This window comes from Culex quinquefasciatus, chromosome 1, assembly GCF_015732765.1.
Source record: "Culex quinquefasciatus strain JHB chromosome 1, VPISU_Cqui_1.0_pri_paternal, whole genome shotgun sequence".
Taxonomy (NCBI): Eukaryota; Metazoa; Arthropoda; class Insecta; order Diptera; family Culicidae; genus Culex; species Culex quinquefasciatus.
Window position 1 is genome coordinate 73,849,194 of NC_051861.1, and position 22,197 is coordinate 73,871,390.

Genomic DNA, 22,197 nt, shown 5'->3' on the forward strand with positions numbered 1-22,197 from the left:
TGCAAAATCCTCTTATTGCAACTTGTTGCATAAACTTCTATTAAAGAAGTGTTTTAAAGTTCTTTGAATGCAAACCAAGTAAACTGTATACTGAGCTAGTGTAGCTTAATACAAAACTACTCCTATAATGCTGTTGAAACCCTAATAAAATATTCACAGAAGACAAAAACAGCATCGGAATGGTAAATTATCCCTTACGATTAGCTGTTTTCCTTTTTCTAATCAACTGCGCACGCGAACCGGTAAATTAAATTTATGCCAAATTTGTCACCAGAGAGCCCCGCCACCACACTTGACGGGGGTGACAAATGCTGCCAAAAAATTGTGCGTGTGCCTCTATCCCGAAGCCATTTTTGATCAAATATTTTCCTAATAGAGCAACTCAGCAGTGCGGATTTATCAAAACATCGGCGCGTTCGATTCCCGCCACGCCACTCGCGAGATGAGAGCCCATGCGGCGGTGGTGGTGGTGTTTCATATTCATGGAAAGAACCTCAATCAGACGGAATAACATATGCATAAATTTGGTGCGGTCGCATCTCATTTCCAATTCGTGGCTGGTGGGGAAGAGAAGGTGTTCAATGTGGGGCGAGGATCTGATCGCTTTTCGTCGAGGTGGTCACCTATATGTATTCCGACACTGGGAACTGGAAAGCAGACAGGGGGAGAAACGAGTTTGTCTGAAGAAAGGCACTAATTGATATGATTCATCATCGGGAATTGATTATTTGCTTAGGAAAACATCAATATTTTATTAAAGATCTTCAGCTAGACAGGTCTGTACCCTTTGGTGGGTCGGAGCTGAAAAGATTGTAGAAATTAGAGAGCGTACCGTCATCTTGGGTGAATCGGGACTACAGTCTGAGTAGGGACAGCAGGTTTTAGAGCAATTAAAAGCTTGAAATTTGGAAATGGATGCATTAATTGTGTTAATCTGTGTCTGTTCCATCCGAAACCTATCAAAAGTATTCAAATATTGTGCAGTAACAAGACTTAAGAGCGAGTCCACGAGCAAAGCATACCCATCTCGCATCGACCTCACCAATCTGCCTGAAATTTTCAGGGTTGTATGTACATATGAAACTAGCATCTGGTCAAAATATGAGCACTCTAGGTCAACGGGAAGTGGGGCAAATCGGGACACAAAGTTTGAAGGTTCAAAAACGTCAAAAATTTTAAAAAGGCTATAACTCAGACAAAATTCAATTTAATTTCAAAATTCAAAATGCATCTGAAAGGGCTTCAAAATGCAACAAAATGCAGGGAGAAGCATCCCAATTGGTTAAATCTAAAAGGAGTTATTGACATTTTAGTGAAAAAATAGCATAATTTTCAAACTCAAATAAAAAAGTGTTCCATCCAGATATCAACTCGGTTCGAACTGCAGCTTGTAGGGGACACCTGGGACTACCATCTGAGACTGAGACTGCTTTGGGTAAGGCAGTTTAACATATTAAATAGACACTTTTACTTTTAGTGAATTTTTTGGTTGTACATTTTTGCTCGGGGGACCCCTTAGATCAAATTTTCCGGTGATAATGTTATCATATTCGTGTTTCTGAGACAATTTCACAATAGAAACATGCATAAAAATGTTTATTTTCATTCATTTTAACCCTTTAAAAAATGAAAGTTAAAAAAAATTAAGAAGCTACTTTTTTTCTGGTGTCATCTAGTATCCTTGGAAACGAACTTGATTTTTAATAAATGTGAATCGAAGATTTTTTTAACTTTCATTTTTAAAAGGGTTAAAATGAATGATAATAAACATTTTTATGCATGTTTCTATTGTGAAATTGTCTCAGGAACACCCCTGTGTGTGAGTGATTTACACAGTTAATTTGCGTCTTTCGTTCATTATATAGAATTGGCTTTTTCACTGCAAAAAAAAAAATTAAACCTTATTCGAAAAATTTAAACACAATCCACCCGACGCCGTGCCTTCCGATCAACGATGGTATAGGAAGGGCTTTGAAAATCACAAAAGAAATCACTTTTCACTACGAATATTTTTTACGACCACGCGCTCCCTTTGCCAATTATGCACTGATGACGCTGCATTTTCAGAGGGTAATCTTCTCCTCGCAGCACACAATACACGACAAAAATGTGAAACAAAAGGCACACACAAAAAAAAACACTTTTCACTCCGAATATTTTTTACGACCACGCGCTCCCTTTGTCAATTATGCACTCTCAAGAGAAAATCCAGTTTTTTCGCGAAAACTTAACACGTAGCCTTATGTGTGGGACAAACTTCAAATGCGTTTTTCTCAGCTTGCTGTTTTTGCATATGGGACATTTATGCGAACATGGGCAGTTCAGACATTAAGACTATGAAACGTTAATATGCTGAGACGTTTAGACGATTGGTCGGCAACCAAACTTGTGGCAAGGTACCACGACAATCCTTTAAGATTCTGAGATATTTGGACGTTTATGTACCAAATAAATAATTACTGAACTCTGTACCCATCAGAAGTCAATGTCAATGTATAAATGTCTCTCAAATGAATAAAATTCAAACGTTTCAGCCCCCCTGACAATTAAAATTTTTGCTAGAAATATATGCATACAGAACTTTTCAAACATCCTTTGCTGAGCCTTAAACATTTACTTCACATTTCTCAACATATTCTAGAGGTTTACAACCCAACGCGCTCTGCTGTAATTATAAAGATCGCACTTAACACAAAAGAACACACACAACCATTACCGCCACTCGACACTCTGCAAATTACTTCACATCACAAGAAAATCATCCCATTCAGCCGGCACACAGTGCTTGATTTCCCGAGAATCCCACGCGCGATGCGGCAGAGTGTTAGACCGTTTCACCGATAAGCCCACCACCACCACCCTTGGAAGGTGATAAAAAACGGCAAGTAAAACGCTTAAAAAGCTGTAAAGCAATTTAATTTCATTAAAACCCATTCTCGATGCATAGGGCATTGAGTCGAGTTCCTCGGAAGATTCTTACGGTTTGTTGGTGAGCGCGCTCTTATCACAAACACTTTCCGCCGAAGTGCACCTTTTTGATGGTTTCCAGATGGGGAGGCTGGAAGGAATAAAATTTCACACCAAAGGCGATCGAAAGTCGTGGGATAACGATCGATAACTCCTGGCAGCTTCGCGTGTTTTATTTTATTTTACGCGAGTTTAAACATTTTCAGTGTTAAATTATAAACACGTTTCATAAGTCAGTAGATGCCTTTCTTGGACCTGCTGATGGTGGTTGGAAGATTGGTTTAAGGAGCGCTCGTAAGATTGATTTTCTTCGTCTTGCTACGCATTTGAAGCAATTTGAAGTATCACACATATTTAACTGAAAAAGAAAAATAATTTACTTTCCACTGACACTAGTCTCAAGTCATGAAAACAGTTTTAATACAATAAATATCTCTATTGTTTCCGGCTTTTATTTTTAATATTTTTTCTAATGTTCGAATATTTATTTAATGTTTAAATATTGTTTAGGGTTTGCTATTTGTTAAGAATGTTCGAATGTGAATACAAAGAGACGAGTTGTTCCTTTTAATTCAAAGGAACAAAGATTCAGGTAACGGCTCAACGTGGCTGTTTAAGCTGTTACCTATACAGGCACAAAAGAAGAATGAGGAGGTAGTACCTACAGTAACTACAAATAGGGGAGATGGGGGTAAGACGGCCACCCTAAGGGAGAAGTCTAATAAAATTTACACAACAGATTATTTTGATCTCAAATTACGTACATATTGTTCTACTACTAGTCCATTATAGAAATGACATAAATTAGTTAGTCTAAAAACCAATTTTCAATACTTTTCAGGAATTTTAAAAATATAATTGAAATCGTATATATATTAGGGTGGGTACGTTTTTCAAAAAGTTCTCGGATCAAGTTTTAGTATAGTTCCCCTTGTAGGGCATACCCAAAAGGACTTTCATGCCAAATATCAGCATTTGGTTGTAAACTGGCTGCGCGCATCAGGGTTAAAGTTTACATGGGAATTACTATGGGAAATTGGAACTTTTTGTTCAAACGCTCCTACAGGTCTGGGAAAATCACGCGCCAACTTCTGGTATGGTCAGGCCTATGGGGAATGGTCTGGAGAACACTTTTCCCGAAGAGAGCATATGGATTCGTTGTCCCTAGACCTGGCGCATCGGCAAACAATCCTATGTTTCCGGAATCAACGGTTTTCCCTCAAAAAGCATCAAATTTTCCTTAGCATGCTATGAAAGCTTGATGAACACCGCGACGCCATATGTCAGACAGCTACCACGTGGTTGAAATATTTGCAAAAAAAATACAAATTTGCTATGCAAAGATTTTGAATTCGACTAAATAATATCAGGATTACTCGAAATGATCATTTTCTAGTTAAAAGAAGGTTTGCAATTAAATATTCCAGCCGTTTCTCACCCACGTGGTAGCTCCCTGACATATGGCGTCGCGGTGTTCATCAAGCTTTCATAGCATGCTAAGGAAAATTTGATGCTTTTTGAGGGAAAACCGTTGATTCCGGAGACATCGGATTGTTTGCCGATGCGCCAGGTCTAGGGACAACGAATCCATATGCTCTCTTCGGGAAAAGTGTTCTCCAGACCATTCCCCATAGGCCTGACCATACCAGAAGTTGGCGCGTGATTTTCCCAGACCTGTAGGAGCGTTTGAACAAAAAGTTCAAATTTCCAATAGTAATTCCCATGTAAACTTTAACCCTGATGCGCGCAGCCAGTTTACAACCAAATGAACTGATATTTGGCATGAAAGTCCCTTTGGGTATGCCCTACAAGGGGAACCATACTAAAACTTGATCCGAGAACTTTTGAAAACGTACCCACCCTAATATATATGAAATACACGGGGTAAGACGGCCACCCATGTGGGGTAAGACGGCCAGTGCTATAAATTAACTTAATAACTTTGCTAAATCCACCCAAATTCCTACAAGGTTGGTTGAACAGACTTCTCTGAACATCATAACTATTTTGGTTGAAAAATCAGGTTTCAAATGTGAAGAAAAATGCTGTTTAAAAATTTTCATATTTTGGCTCAGTGAATTTCATATTATTGCGACCACATTTTATGAAAAACTGTGAATTTTACTACAAAACAAACACAATTTGATGCAAAATAATTAGTTTGTGTATTTTGATTAGAATAAGTAAATCAAAATTATGTAAACAATATTAAATTAGCGATTTTTATGAAAAGTTTGATAGGATTTCATACTATTCAATGAGTTTTGCTATATCACAGTAAAGAATGTTGTCGAAACGGTAGTTAACAGCATTTTGATTAAAAATGGATAGTTTTATTGAAAATGCGTTTCCTTATCTACAAATATGTCATAATAGTCAAAACCGTCAAAAATATAACCTATATCAATTAAAATCTACAAATTACGGGTGGCCGTCTTACCCCGGAGGAGGTGGCCGTCTTGCCCCAAATAAATTATTTTTTAAACAATTTTTGTAAATAGCTCATCGCATTTTCTAAACTTTTTCGAGGGACATAATCTAGGAAAACTTCAATTTAACATGAAAAAATATTTGAAGACAGGAAAACATATTGTTATCTAACAAAATGCCTAAGTTGTAATTCATGAAAATTACATCCAGTTTCAAGTTCAAAATTATTTGTTTATTTTGATCTATTTTTATACTATTTCAAACAATATTTTTGGCAAAGGTGACTCCATATGCATTATTTAGCATGAGGAACAGTATTGCTAAACATTTTAGTAATATTCATTAGTATACTTAGTAAAACAGTGGGGTGGCCGTCTTACCCCGCCTGGCCGTCTTACCCCCAGCTCCCCTACGGATACACCAGCGATGAACCTTCAGTCGAGAACAGAACACTGATGAAGTCTGCAAGTAGTAGACGAAATACGTATCTGCCAAGATATTAAAAATATATAGCGGAATTAAAAGGAACAACTCGTCTCTTTGTATTCACAGTAATGCATTCTGCTAAAACGCTCAACCAAACCACAATGTTCGAATGATATTTGTAATGAAATAGTACCACAGGCGATGATCTCTGGTTTGCATTCAAAAGTTCTCAACAGTCATCCCAATTTATTCTGGAGATCATTATAAAACTGTTTTTGATTGATAATTTGTAAATTCGTCGATGAATCCGATCAACAAAACGCATAAGCATTCATATTCTTAATCTAACTAAACCGAATATAATTGATATGCCTCATTCAATCTTTCTTCAACAATAAACATCGTGACTCTACTTTACTTTAGTAGGTAGGGCATAAATTAACTCTTTTAATTTTAGCGAAAAAACTAATTGAAAAACCTTGAGTAAAAGTATAATTTGATTCCGAAAAAAATATCTTTAAAAACCCGATTTAATCCCACCTGGGGTGAGAAAGAGCCTTTCTTACAAAAGAATATAACAATGGTAGAACTTCTTTCAATTAATAACATCGACTTTGTTTATTTATAACGTCAGCACAAAAGAAAGTTTTATGATGAAAGCAGAGTATTATGATGATATTATGAGTATTATGAATGATATGATTTCCAAAAGAAATAAAAACCGCAATTTTCACCAAAAGAATATTTTTAATCGTACAATATGTTTGTACGTTTGTAATCAAACAAGCGTTTATAACAAACGCGATCATAGCAAGCTTCCCAACAACGCACACCGCGGTTTTGGTTTTCTAGTTTCGGTACGAGCCCTTTTGTGTGACTGTGTTGGTGTTTTGGTTCATCGTACCAGCGCACCAAGCCAAGCAAAACCGAGGTACAAGTGAACCGCGTGTGCCGCACGGTGCATGGAAGCTAGCCATTCAGCTTCTACGAAAGTGACAGAGTCAGAGATAGCTATTTTTAATAACCGCACCACTACACACTCAATCGCGAGAACCTTAGGAAGAAAGCCATTGGCGTCGCCAGCATTGAAAACTTTGAAAACGATATAAACGATGAAAAGCTTAGAAAGCTCCAATGAACCCTGTTAAATAAACTTACGAAAATGAAGTCTACATTTAGGCGATTCTAGGAGCGCACGGGAAACAAATTAATTGTAGCCGGATGAATGTCCTATGTCACAAAGACTTTTGCATAAACATTGGACAGTTATGCAAAAACGGACAGGGCAAAAGAAACCGAAGAGCTACGATATCTTAAATATTGAAGGAAACATCGGTAGACAAGCTACTACAAAATGAGTATAAGTCGAGCCAGCAAATATATGCGCCAGCATTCTCGCGCCAGTATTCGAAGCTCAACTTGACAACTTGTCGACTTGGCGACGAAGCGTCAAGAATCGATGCAGTGTGATTTTTTGGCGATTTTTCCGATTAAAATTCATGCTGAATCGACTTATTTACGAAGATGGAAATGACGTCCTGGCTTAAAGTAAAACCTATACCTTTCTTTAGTAATAAAGGCAAAAAGTAAATCGTTCTAAAAATTGATCGGGATTGCCGATCGATGTCGAATTTGTTTCAGATGCTCACTCATGGTCTGTACTATGAATGTAGCAAGAAATTTTGAATAAAATCAGAAATGAAAAATGTTGGCGAAGGTCACCAGGTGGGCTTTTACCTTTTTTTAGGATTTTTTTTCTTATGGTAGGTCAATGAAACGGCTCTAACTCCAAAACCATATTATGAATCTGGATGAAAATTTGGGAGGTTGTAGGGCTCGAAAAATGCAATTTTCGAGATAAATAAAAGATATGAAAATGAAAAAAATGTACCATATTTTCATTTCAAAACTGTGTATTTTGTTGAAAAGTCTGGCCGCATCCGAAAACAGATGGATATTTCGAAATTTGCGCGGCAACTCGCCCAGGTTCAGCACACTTGCTTTCATCTGCATTTAAAAGAATCGAAATCGGATATATGGGAGCTGAGAACGGCGCGACACAAAATTTTGCAAAATTTTACCACATACGAACATCACTCGACCTTCACGGAATTTATTTTCTCAAAATTCGAGGGTTGAAGATAGACGAGTTCTGTCAAGGTGAATCGATAGAGCGTCAAGAATCGATGCAGTGTGATTTTTTTGCGATTTTTCCGATTAAAATTCATGCTGAAAGTAAAACCTATACCTTTCTTTAGTAAGAAAGGCAAAAACATTGTTGTCAAACAGTTTTTAGGGAACATAAAGTTTTCCTCAATTACCTCAAAAATGACACAAAAAGCAACCGTTTTGCATGTTATTCCTGGATGGCACTAACAAGAATGAGTGAGTGAGTCAGTATATAAATTTTGTGACATGATATATTCGTACATTTATTACGGCTGCTAGCAATGAAAAAGTTTTTGCTGGGTAAAACTTTTACAGCCAGAAGTTTCAAAACCTCCACTTTCTTCGGAACATCTTGAAATATAGGAAAGTCATCGTGTTAAAAAATCCATCAAATTCAAATTGGATGACCTAATTGTATATTGTTGTCTATTAAAATTAATAAGTTTAAAATGTCTGGAGAACACTTTTCCCGAAGAGAGCATATGGATTCGTTGTCCCTAGACCTGGCGCATCGGCAAACAATCCTATGTTTCCGGAATCAACGGTTTTCCCTCAAAAAGCATCAAATTTTCCTTAGCATGCTATGAAAGCTTGATGAACACCGCGACGCCATATGTCAGACAGCTACCACGTGGTTGAAATATTTGCAAAAAAATACAAATTTGCTATGCAAAGATTTTGAATTCGACTAAATAATATCAGGATTACTCGAAATGATCATTTTCTAGTTAAAAGAAGGTTTGCAATTAAATATTCCAGCCGTTTCTCACCCACGTGGTAGCTGCCTGACGTATGGCGTCGCGGTGTTCATCAAGCTTTCATAGCATGCTAAGGAAAATTTGATGCTTTTGAGGGAAAACCGTTGATTCCGGAGACATCGGATTGTTTGCCGATGCGCCAGGTCTAGGGACAACGAATCCATATGCTCTCTTCGGGAAAAGTGTTCTCCAGACCATTCCCCATAGGCCTGACCATACCAGAAGTTGGCGCGTGATTTTCCCAGACCTGTAGGAGCGTTTGAACAAAAAGTTCAAATTTCCAATAGTAATTCCCATGTAAACTTTAACCCTGATGCGCGCAGCCAGTTTACAACCAAATGAACTGATATTTGGCATGAAAGTCCCTTTGGGTATGCCCTACAAGGGGAACCATACTAAAACTTGATCCGAGAACTTTTTGAAAAACGTACCCACCCTAATATATATGAAATACACGGGGTAAGACGGCCACCCATGTGGGGTAAGACGGCCAGTGCTATAAATTAACTTAATAACTTTGCTAAATCCACCCAAATTCCTACAAGGTTGGTTGAACAGACTTCTCTGAACATCATAACTATTTTGGTTGAAAAAATCAGGTTTCAAATGTGAAGAAAAATGCTGTTTAAAAATTTTCATATTTTGGCTCAGTGAATTTCATATTATTGCGACCACATTTTATGAAAAACTGTGAATTTTTACTACAAAACAAACACAATTTGATGCAAAATAATTAGTTTGTGTATTTTGATTAGAATAAGTAAATCAAAATTATGTAAACAATATTAAATTAGCGATTTTTATGAAAAGTTTGATAGGATTTCATACTATTCAATGAGTTTTGCTATATCACAGTAAAGAATGTTGTCGAAACGGTAGTTAACAGCATTTTGATTAAAAATGGATAGTTTTATTGAAAATGCGTTTCCTTATCTACAAATATGTCATAATAGTCAAAAACCGTCAAAAATATAACCTATATCAATTAAAATCTACAAATTACGGGTGGCCGTCTTACCCCCGGAGGAGGTGGCCGTCTTGCCCCCAAATAAATTATTTTTTTAAACAATTTTTGTAAATAGCTCATCGCATTTTCTAAACTTTTTCGAGGGACATAATCTAGGGAAAACTTCAATTTAACATGAAAAAATATTTGAAGACAGGAAAACATATTGTTATCTAACAAAAATGCCTAAGTTGTAATTCATGAAAATTACATCCAGTTTCAAGTTCAAAAATTATTTGTTTATTTTGATCTATTTTTATACTATTTCAAACAATATTTTTGGCAAAGGTGACTCCATATGCATTATTTAGCATGAGGAACAGTATTGCTAAACATTTTAGTAATATTCATTAGTATACTTAGTAAAACAGTGGGGTGGCCGTCTTACCCCGCCTGGCCGTCTTACCCCCAGCTCCCCTACGGATACACCAGCGATGAACCTTCAGTCGAGAACAGAACACTGATGAAGTCTGCAAGTAGTAGACGAAATACGTATCTGCCAAGATATTAAAAATATATAGCGGAATTAAAAGGAACAACTCGTCTCTTTGTATTCACAGTAATGCATTCTGCTAAAACGCTCAACCAAACCACAATGTTCGAATGATATTTGTAATGAAATAGTACCACAGGCGATGATCTCTGGTTTGCATTCAAAAGTTCTCAACAGTCATCCCAATTTATTCTGGAGATCATTATAAAACTGTTTTTGATTGATAATTTGTAAATTCGTCGATGAATCCGATCAACAAAACGCATAAGCATTCATATTCTTAATCTAACTAAACCGAATATAATTGATATGCCTCATTCAATCTTTCTTCAACAATAAACATCGTGACTCTACTTTACTTTAGTAGGTAGGGCATAAATTAACTCTTTTAATTTTAGCGAAAAAACTAATTGAAAAACCTTGAGTAAAAGTATAATTTGATTCCGAAAAAAATATCTTTAAAAACCCGATTTAATCCCACCTGGGGTGAGAAAGAGCCTTTCTTACAAAAGAATATAACAATGGTAGAACTTCTTTCAATTAATAACATCGACTTTGTTTATTTATAACGTCAGCACAAAAGAAAGTTTTATGATGAAAGCAGAGTATTATGATGATATTATGAGTATTATGAATGATATGATTTCCAAAAGAAATAAAAACCGCAATTTTCACCAAAAGAATATTTTTAATCGTACAATATGTTTGTACGTTTGTAATCAAACAAGCGTTTATAACAAACGCGATCATAGCAAGCTTCCCAACAACGCACACCGCGGTTTTGGTTTTCTAGTTTCGGTACGAGCCCTTTTGTGTGACTGTGTTGGTGTTTTGGTTCATCGTACCAGCGCACCAAGCCAAGCAAAACCGAGGTACAAGTGAACCGCGTGTGCCGCACGGTGCATGGAAGCTAGCCATTCAGCTTCTACGAAAGTGACAGAGTCAGAGATAGCTATTTTTAATAACCGCACCACTACACACTCAATCGCGAGAACCTTAGGAAGAAAGCCATTGGCGTCGCCAGCATTGAAAACTTTGAAAACGATATAAACGATGAAAAGCTTAGAAAGCTCCAATGAACCCTGTTAAATAAACTTACGAAAATGAAGTCTACATTTAGGCGATTCTAGGAGCGCACGGGAAACAAATTAATTGTAGCCGGATGAATGTCCTATGTCACAAAGACTTTTGCATAAACATTGGACAGTTATGCAAAAACGGACAGGGCAAAAGAAACCGAAGAGCTACGATATCTTAAATATTGAAGGAAACATCGGTAGACAAGCTACTACAAAATGAGTATAAGTCGAGCCAGCAAATATATGCGCCAGCATTCTCGCGCCAGTATTCGAAGCTCAACTTGACAACTTGTCGACTTGGCGACGAAGCGTCAAGAATCGATGCAGTGTGATTTTTTGGCGATTTTTCCGATTAAAATTCATGCTGAATCGACTTATTTACGAAGATGGAAATGACGTCCTGGCTTAAAGTAAAACCTATACCTTTCTTTAGTAATAAAGGCAAAAAGTAAATCGTTCTAAAAATTGATCGGGATTGCCGATCGATGTCGAATTTGTTTCAGATGCTCACTCATGGTCTGTACTATGAATGTAGCAAGAAATTTTGAATAAAATCAGAAATGAAAAATGTTGGCGAAGGTCACCAGGTGGGCTTTTACCTTTTTTTTTGGGATTTTTTTTCTTATGGTAGGTCAATGAAACGGCTCTAACTCCAAAACCATATTATGAATCTGGATGAAAATTTGGGAGGTTGTAGGGCTCGAAAAATGCAATTTTCGAGATAAATAAAAGATATGAAAATGAAAAAAATGTACCATATTTTCATTTCAAAACTGTGTATTTTGTTGAAAAGTCTGGCCGCATCCGAAAACAGATGGATATTTCGAAATTTGCGCGGCAACTCGCCCAGGTTCAGCACACTTGCTTTCATCTGCATTTAAAAGAATCGAAATCGGATATATGGGAGCTGAGAACGGCGCGACACAAAATTTTGCAAAATTTTACCACATACGAACATCACTCGACCTTCACGGAATTTATTTTCTCAAAATTCGAGGGTTGAAGATAGACGAGTTCTGTCAAGGTGAATCGATAGAGCGTCAAGAATCGATGCAGTGTGATTTTTTTGCGATTTTTCCGATTAAAATTCATGCTGAAAGTAAAACCTATACCTTTCTTTAGTAAGAAAGGCAAAAACATTGTTGTCAAACAGTTTTTAGGGAACATAAAGTTTTCCTCAATTACCTCAAAAAATGACACAAAAAAGCAACCGTTTTGCATGTTATTCCTGGATGGCACTAACAAGAATGAGTGAGTGAGTCAGTATATAAATTTTGTGACATGATATATTCGTACATTTATTACGGCTGCTAGCAATGAAAAAGTTTTTGCTGGGTAAAACTTTTACAGCCAGAAGTTTCAAAACCTCCACTTTCTTCGGAACATCTTGAAATATAGGAAAGTCATCGTGTTAAAAAATCCATCAAATTCAAATTGGATGACCTAATTGTATATTGTTGTCTATTAAAATTAATAAGTTTAAAATGTACACTTGATGAATATGGTTGAATAATTCCTGTTAACTAAAAAACTTCCTTTAAATTTTCAAACACTGCTTCAACCAAAAATGCCATCAAGTCAAGTCAAACTTCCGGCCCAAGTTTGCGCCTTTTAACGCTTTGTTCACACGCAAAATGAGTGGCTCTGATGTAAGGAAAGATTAAATTAGAGTTGATATTTTTTCCATCTTCATGCCCTCGCTTCCACGCGCTTCGTCCCGCTGCTCTCTAACAAGAATTTAATTAGGATAAATTTCATAACGACGTCGCTGCTGTTGGTTGGTTGGTTGGTTGCCTGCCGCCGCCATCATTGCCGTTATCTCGCGCGACACGACTAAGCCGTTCGTTCTCACGTCTCAGATTCAGCCCCCCCATGCCTCGTTGTTGTCTTGCCAGTAAGTAGTTCTCCGGAGAATTATGAAAATTTTAATCAACACGCAGAAAAAAAGTTTTGTAGAATCAGCCTGTACCAGGTTTGAATAAACAAAATTTTTGTTGAATATAATCAACGCCGATTTTGCGTTGAAACAAACCTTGATTTTCTCGATTCCACAAAAGTCTTTTGTTGTTTTGAAAAGGCTGCTTTGACGTTTAGCGTTGATTCAAAAAAAAAAAAAATATGATTTTCAAATCAACAAAACGTTTCGTGAAGTTATATAAAACCAAATTTGTGCCAAACTTCATTCTCTTACAAGATCTGAATTACACTCAAAACAAAAACTGAATTATAAACACTTTTATGAGGCCATGGCGGAATGACTGTAAGTTTTCGGTGTATTATCTCATGTATAATTTAAAAAAAAAATGCGATTGTCAGATTTTGCAAAGAATCGTTTTGTCTGAGAAGAAGGTCCCGGGACATGGCCAGCAACGACGCCGCTTTCGTCGCGCGCGACCTTGATCAACCAGAGGAGCTGCTGCTGTTGCGACTGTCACCACACCACAGCACCGGTAGCTCCAGGTTGGTAGTTACCTGTACGGTACGACGTGTGGTATGAAGAACATCACATTCCTTGACGTAGTTGAAATGACAACCTTTAGCTTGTTATGTGCTTCCTCCCGGGGCTGCGGCATGGCGAGGCCAGGTGAATGAAAAGTTTCATCATCCAAATGATCGAAATAAGGTTCAGTACTCCGACCCCCTCCCCCTTTTCTCCCCATTTATATGCTTGTGTGTGTGTTCCAAGGAGGAAACTTGTCTAATGAGATTGGTTGTAAGTTTTTGTAAGCGTGAACAGCAGAGTATGTTCAGAGCGTTTTGCCTCGTCTTGTGTGCGAAAAAGCTCAGCCCGAAATGGTTTGCCATTGAAATGTAAACTGCTATGCCATAGAGAGCAGCTAATACGTGCTTGATGAGGAAAATCTGCTCACTTTCAACTTCCCACTCCTCTCAATAGGGAATGGGCGAGGAAAAGTTGTTCAACCTTGTTACTCTCGCAGTCAAATGAGCGTGGAAATCTGGCGAAATTATGTTGAAATCTTTTATGTAAGGATTTTTGAGCACCAAAAATTGCGTGGTACTTTAGTTCGCAAATCTTGCTCATTGCTACTGTTACAGTAGGACACTTTGATATTAAATTTCAAATTTTCCAAGGATTCTAAATATGTTAACAATGAGTAAAAAATGTGGTTCCGTACTATTTATTACAGGGCATAAATAAACCACGTTTAAATTTTCTAATTATGAGTAAAAGTACATAACACATCACCTTTGTAAGACACACACAGCATGCAAAATTGCACTACGCACACAAAAAAAATTGCAGCACTTTACAGAGTGGACTGGCGCTTTAGCCCCTTCGGCTATTAGAACAAAGAAGAGTGGAAAGGATAAACATTTCGGTCAATTAGGTTCACCATACTGATCGGCTACTAATGTGTCGATGTAAAAGCATAGCATAGTCGATGTAAAAGCGCGCCAACGAAAGCGCGTGCTTAAAAAAAGTTAAAAAAGAAGAAGAAGCAGAGACAAAAAACAGGACTATGGGTCTCCATTATTTATGCCATTTTTTAATTATAATGACCAATCACTCCATGTACACAAACATCGACACAAAAGAGACGAAACTTAACACGAAAAAACTAACTTAATCCACCTATGTGGTTGGAGCTTTCCTCACTTAATACCAACAATGACTGATATGATAGAATTGCACAAAAATTTCATCTTTTTTTTAGATCCGGCATCCAAAAAGTACATGAATATCACTTGTGGACATATCTCGATACAGGGTTGCCATATCTTCAATGTTTTGGATTCCTTGGAAAAGTCTTCTGATAACCTAACCAACGATGATTCGGATAGTGGATCCGGACATAGTTTACATACATTTAAATGAGATCCAGCTTCAAAAAGTACATAAATGTCACTTAAGTGGCCATATCTCGAGACAGGGTTGCCAGATCTTCAATGTTTTGAATTTGTTGGAAAGGTCTTTTGATAACCTAACCAACGTTGGATCGGATGATGGACCCGGACATAGTTGACATACATTTAAGTGAGATCCGGATATATGTGAAAACACATTTTTATACATTACTTTTGAACTACTTATCGAAACTTCAATCTGTATAAAACTCGATCTATGGGACCCTAAACCAAGTCAAATGCAACAGGTTCGGGTCAAATAGGTTCAGCCAGTGCCGAGAAACATGAGCTAGTCTGTTGGTCACATACATACATACACACACACACATACACACACACATACACACAGACATTTGTTCAGTTTTCGATTCTGAGTCGATATGTATACATGAAGGTGGGTCTACGACGTTTTTATACAAAGTTCATTTTTAGAGCAGGATTATAGCCTTACCTCAGTGAGGAAGGCAAAACAGGACTGCGCGTCCTCACAGGCACCACACTAATGATCACTACTAATGTGTCGATGTAATATTACATAAAATGTCATAAAATAATGCAATGTTTGAACTCGAAACCAATTGATAAAAGAAAACTTCAATTATTTTTGTTCAATTGACACTATACCAATTCTTTAATAAGTAGCTTAAGATAGAACAAAAAATAAACCAACTAACCGAGTTTCCCGGCCTTTTTTTCACACGTTTGAACATGACCTTGTCTGGCCACTATCAAAACATTATTTAAAGGCCAAAGCTGTGAGGCTCAGTGTGAGCAAGCAAGCATTCGTCCGGGTAGTATAAACTGTGAAATTTTCTATTCTTTTCTCAATGCCAGTTAAAGATCGTAACGCAATGCTGTTGAAATCGATACGAAGGCCGTCGTTCGTCGTCGAGTGTTGTATTGGGCCAGGTTCGGGTTTCGCTTGGATTGTTTTTTCCGCCTCGAAACACAAACAAACACATCGATTTTGAGCCGAATTTAATTTTTGTTACAGAACGGAAGTTTACGGGAAATGGATGGAAACGAAATAAAGTTTCTTTTCAAAACAAATACTATGCGAGGTTTGTGAGCAAGTTGCAACTTGATCATTAACATGATTTATATTTTAATCTTTCGTACAACAAATTTTCGTTAAATTTCGTTACATGTTATATGACATTTAAAGTACAATAATAACATTCAAATAACATTTTAAAACCGCTTACTTCCGCCATAGCCTCATCACATTCCAGTAGCAAGAAGGTCAACCAGGCCAATCTTCCTGTTTGTGTGATCCGGTCGACAAATGGGTTTTACGTAATTTTGTCGGTTCTTAGCTAATTAGCGCAACGAATGTTTCTTTTCGGTAAAATGTCCCCCACTTCCAGAAGGGGGAAAAATATAAACAGATAAAAGAAGCAAACAAGAGCATCCATCCAGCGACGACGGAGCCGCCCAAGATGCTTCCTCCCTCCTCGACCACCTTCCCAAGACACCAACCCCACCCTCCTGTTGCACTTATAATGGATAACGCGCTTCCGGGCGCCATCATCGAGGGCAGAGACAGGCCGTGCTTATCTTGATGGTAATTTTTCGTGCTTTTACTCATTTTTGTTCCCCAAAAACCGAGAGCCCAGAAGCCACCTTGGCGTCATCAGGTTAAATAATTACTTACTTAAAAATGGCCCCCTCTTTTGGTCGTAATTTAGCCCGGTGATGAAACGTGCCCGGGTTGGAATGCCATCCAGCAAGCCAGATGATTAAATCTGTGTGGTGAAAAATGGGACCGAAAGGAGCCACTTGGTGGTGGTTGCCATCAATCGACGAATGCCTTGGCCTTATCAATGATGAAAAACGGTACAGGCAGAGACAACTATCGCCGTGATTGGGTCGTTGTCTTTTCTACAAGGCTATCATTGATTCCCACTCATTAACAAGATTGACAACTATTTAACTAATGTTTGTTAAGCTTGATGAAATTCAAAAGCTTGAATTATGTAAATGTCTTTTTTAAATTTTATTGGTCGGGACGACCCTAGGCCATCTGAGTAAATCAAATCAAATTATTCGCTCTACAGCATTGCTTTGGCGTTGCCGATTACGGGATTCCTACTCGAAACTTGATGTCCGAAGGCTTGATTGTGGAGGCAATTGCAAACCTCTTTTTACACCTAAGCTTCCATCCACCTCGGGATTCGAACTGATGACCTTTGGATTGTGAGTCCAACTGCCTACCAGCGACTCCACCGAGGCAGGACCCAGGAAGACGACTCCTACACCTGGACTGAGCTATCGACCTAACCTCTAGGTCAGACCGGGGCCAACATTTACTTCCCCATCCGACGGAAGGCGTGACCAGACAAATCTTGTCTCAGAATTTGCCACCGGGACCTACTGGGATCGAACCCAGGCCATCTGAGTAATGGAATGAAAAAAGAATAATGTGATCTTATTAATTTTCCAAAATGCATCATGCACGATTACAATTTTCGTTCCAGAGTCGAGGAACAAAATATTTACAACTGCTTTGAAGTCTGCATGACTTTGAACATCAAAACGAAATTTTATGATGATAACATATATATATCCATTATTAGCACTCTAGCAAGCTACACAGAAAAAAAAACAATTCTCTTAATCGTGAACTAAGTTCACGAATGTGAGAACCACGAAGAATCTATTCATGAGTATGGTGCATTTGCACTATAAACGTGAATTTATTCCTTCGTGGTTCTCGCATTCGTGAATTTAATTCACGATTTTGAGAATTGATTTTTTTTCCGAGTAAGCTAAGGGACCTATTCTATTTTTTCTGATTTTCTCTATTAAGTTATTTTACACCAAAAATAAAAATTGACATTCTTGTTTATTTTTGGGCTATTCACTACATTGAAACTTTCCAAAACACATTTTGGAAACTGTTTCCCCTGAATCTTAGAAGGCTTCCAAATATATTTAGGTAGAATTTGCTTTAAAGGGTTCGTTAAAAAAATTACGAAATACGTTTTTGGCATAAAGAGACATCCCCACCCCTCTCGTACATAAAAAAATTCCAGTACAATTGAAAATAAGGCCGTTCCAAATATTTTTCTAAGTTTATACAGGGCACGTTCGAAAATATTTAGGAAATTCTAATGTACAGTACCTTAAGCATTTTCAAAATCATGTTTCATTTACATATTTAAACTACGGCCTGTGAATTCACTTTGATCAGAGTCGAGGGACACGAACTTCAAAAGACACATTCTCCGGCAATGTACACCTTAGGATGAAATTTTGAAAAGCGTGTATGAGCTATTTGGATATTTTTCCTCGATTCTAGACTACTTGAAGCTTCAAAAATCATGGTTTTCATTAAGGGACCATCCACAAACCACGTGGACACTTTTTTTGTAAATCTCAAACCCCCTCGTGGACAATTGTCCATACAAAAAAAAACTTTTTTGTATGGAGCGTGGACAATCGCCATAGCCCCCCCCCCCCCTAAAGTGTCCACGTGGTTTATGGATGGTCCCTAATTGAATTTTTGAATATCATTATGTACAAGTTGGTTATGTTATGCAACAATTCGTGATAAAATCAGCGTTTTAAAACATTTTTCTAAAAACTCCTGGCTTTCAGCGAAATAAAATCCTAAAATTATTCTTTTGATTGCATTTTGTAGGTTTTTAGATGTACTAAACGGAAATGTCATGGATTTATAGTTAATCTTAAGTTAAGTATTTTTTCAAACTAGTGTAAGTTTACCATTTTATTGCGTTGCAACGTCACGAAAAAGGGACAGTTGTTTATGCCAACAGAAAACTAAACATTCAATCATTTTGATATTTCGGATGCTCTTTGTACTTGGAAAGAGCTTTCAAATGCAACCTAGAGCGACTAAATTTGTTGTCTAGATCCAAAGTTACAACAGGTTTAGGTTTGCGTTGCAACGTCACGAAATTTTAAATCATATTAGTCACATGGCAAAAAAGGTGTATGCGTAGTTGATTGTTGGAGATTAATGGATAATAAATATTATATATGTTTTATATAATGTTTCCGAGCCTATTTACAGAAAAATTGTACATGGGTCATTCACAAATTCCGTCACTTAGGTTTGGAGCAACTCGAAAAAAAGTTGGTATTTTATAAAACTTGTTGAGTAAATCAAAATAGACCGATGTTCACAATGGGGAAAAAATCTAAAACTTTCAAAAAAAATAATCACGTGGTTACTGGAAGGCCCTTTTATGATAAACTGATTTATGTGAGGGTTCATTCTAATACAACGCAACAATTTTTTTTATCGCACACCCTTATGTAGGCCAAATTACGGTTAAATTCACCAAACAATGATAATCACGTGATTCAATTGTTTTTTTACAAACGTTTGTCACTTTGTTGTTGGACGAACCCTTACCTAAATAAGTTGTATGCAACGTTTAGTTGTTCGCAATAAAAAATGTTATGTTGCGCAGGTTAACAGTTTTATTATTTCCTCAAAAATAATTTTAAAAGCACAAAAGTCAACAAAATAAGTTACGTTGTGGGGGGCCAATCAATTCACATGGCCTTGTACTGTCTATTAATGTCTTATAATAAAATCATAACCATAACCATCTTAACAGTTGCTCAAACTAACAAAAACTATGATTTATTTTGAAACTAAAATTTCGTGACGTTGCAACGCAACGAAAAACCCTGTTTTCAAAAACAGTGCGTTGCAACGTCACGAAATGTAAATGGTCTTTAAAAAAGGTGCAGGTGGTTATGTTACACATGACCAGTATGACAAAGAACTTTGCAAGATGGCTGTTGAAATTTTCGATTACATCGTCTGGTCCAAATTTCCCAAGATTCACAAGATTCATAATTACCATAAAGTTTGATACCCATATTGCCCCTACTCTTATGGTTCGGCAAATGTCCCCCCATCGGAACATCCCCGGGGCCTCCGGCCACTCCGGATTGTGGCAACTACTGCCGAAATGTCAAATTTCATATCCAGTGTCAAAAACCATAAAGTTTGATACCCATATTGCCCCAACTCTAATGGTTCGGCAAATGTCCCCCCATCGGAACATCCGCGGGGCCTCCGGCCACTCCGGATTGTGGCCACTACTGCCAAAATGTCAAATTTCATATTTATTATCAAAAACCATAAAGTTTGATACCCATATTGCCCCTACTCTTATGGTTCGGCAAATGTCCCCCCATCGGAACATCCCCGGGGTCTCCGGCCACTTCGGATTGTGGCCACTTCTGCTGAAATGTCAAATTTCATATCCAGTATCAAAAACCATAAAGTTTTATACCCATATTGCCCCAACTCTTACGGTCCGGCAAATGTCCCCCCACCGGAACATCCGTGGGGCCTCCGGCCACTCCGGATTGTGGCCACTACTGCCAAAATGTCAAATTTCATGTCCGGTATCAAAAACCATAAAGTTTGATACCCATATTGCCCCAACTCTTATGGTTCGGCAAATGTCCCCCCATCGGAACATCCGCGGGGCAAAATGTCAAATTTCATATTAATTATCAAAAACCATAAAGTTTGATACCCATATTGCCCCAACTCTTATGGTTCGGCAAATGTCCGGGGGCCTCCGGCCACTCCGGATTGTTGCCACTACTGCCGAAATGTCAAATTTCATAGCCAGTATCAAAAACCATAAAGTTTGATACCCATATTGCCCCAACTCTAATGGTTCGGCAAATGTCCCCCCATCGGAACATCCGCGGGGCCTCCGGCCACTCCGGATTGTGGCCACTACTGCCAAAATGTCAAATTTCATATTAATTATCAAAAACCATAAAGTTTGATACCCATATTGCCCCTACTCTTATGGTTCGGCAAATGTCCCCCCATCGGAACATCCCCGGGGCCTCCGGCCACTTCGGATTGTGGCCACTTCTGCTGAAATGTCAAATTTCATATCCAGTATCAAAAACCATAAAGTTTTATACCCATATTGCCCCAACTCTTACGGTCCGGCAAATGTCCCCCCACCGGAACATCCGTGGGGCCTCCGGCCACTCCGGATTGTGGCCACTACTGCCAAAATGTCAAATTTTATGTCCGGTATCAAAAACCATAAAGTTTGATACCCATATTGCCCCAACTCTAATGGTTCGGCAAATGTCCCCCCATCGGAACATCCCCGGGGCCTCCGGCCACTCCGGATTGTGGCCACTACTGCCGAAATGTCAAATTTCATATCCAGTATCAAAAACCCTAAAGTTTGATACCCATATTGCCCCTACTCTTATGGTTCGGCAAATGTCCCCCCATCGGAACATCCCCGGGGCCTCCGGCCACTCCGGATTGTGGCCACTACTGCCAAAATGTCAAAGGAGAATGGGCAAATTTGTATGGGAGCTGGTCCAAGGATGTACACGAACGGGACTAACTTTTTTCGAAAGATCTCGCGACATGAAAAAAAGTCTTCTGGACCAACTCTCTAAACCCCGGGGTTCAAAAGTTACAAGTTGTTGAAGTTTGAGCATTTTGGGTAAAAATGTACAAAAAATAGTATTTTTGATATTTTTAGAATCATTCATAAAATCTGTATTTTATTATGGATTTTGCTCATCTTGACTTCATTCGACGCGTATCAGCAAGAACTATGAGTTCTGATATGTCTTAGCATGATTGAAACATGATTTCTCCTGTTTTTATCCATTTAAACCGTTTGTGCAAGAGGCATCCCATAGAAACAAGTCGAAACTTCAAGGTTTTGAAACCGGATCCGACCCAGACTGCTTCAGTGAGTATGGAAAGCTTCAGTGAAATGTTGTAACAACTTATTGGGATGGTCTGAGTCCTCCGAGAACTCCTTGGAGTTAAGACCGGTGAGTCTACCGCCGTAACAAGCAAGATATCAGCGGTTTTTGACCACTGATTTTACCCGCATGGCTGCAGTGAGTATGGTAGACTACTATGCTGATGTGTTGGAGTGTCCTGGGTTCTCCTAGGACTCCCTGGAGTTAAGATCTGTGGGTCTACTACCGTAACAAGCAAAATGTCGACCGGTTTTG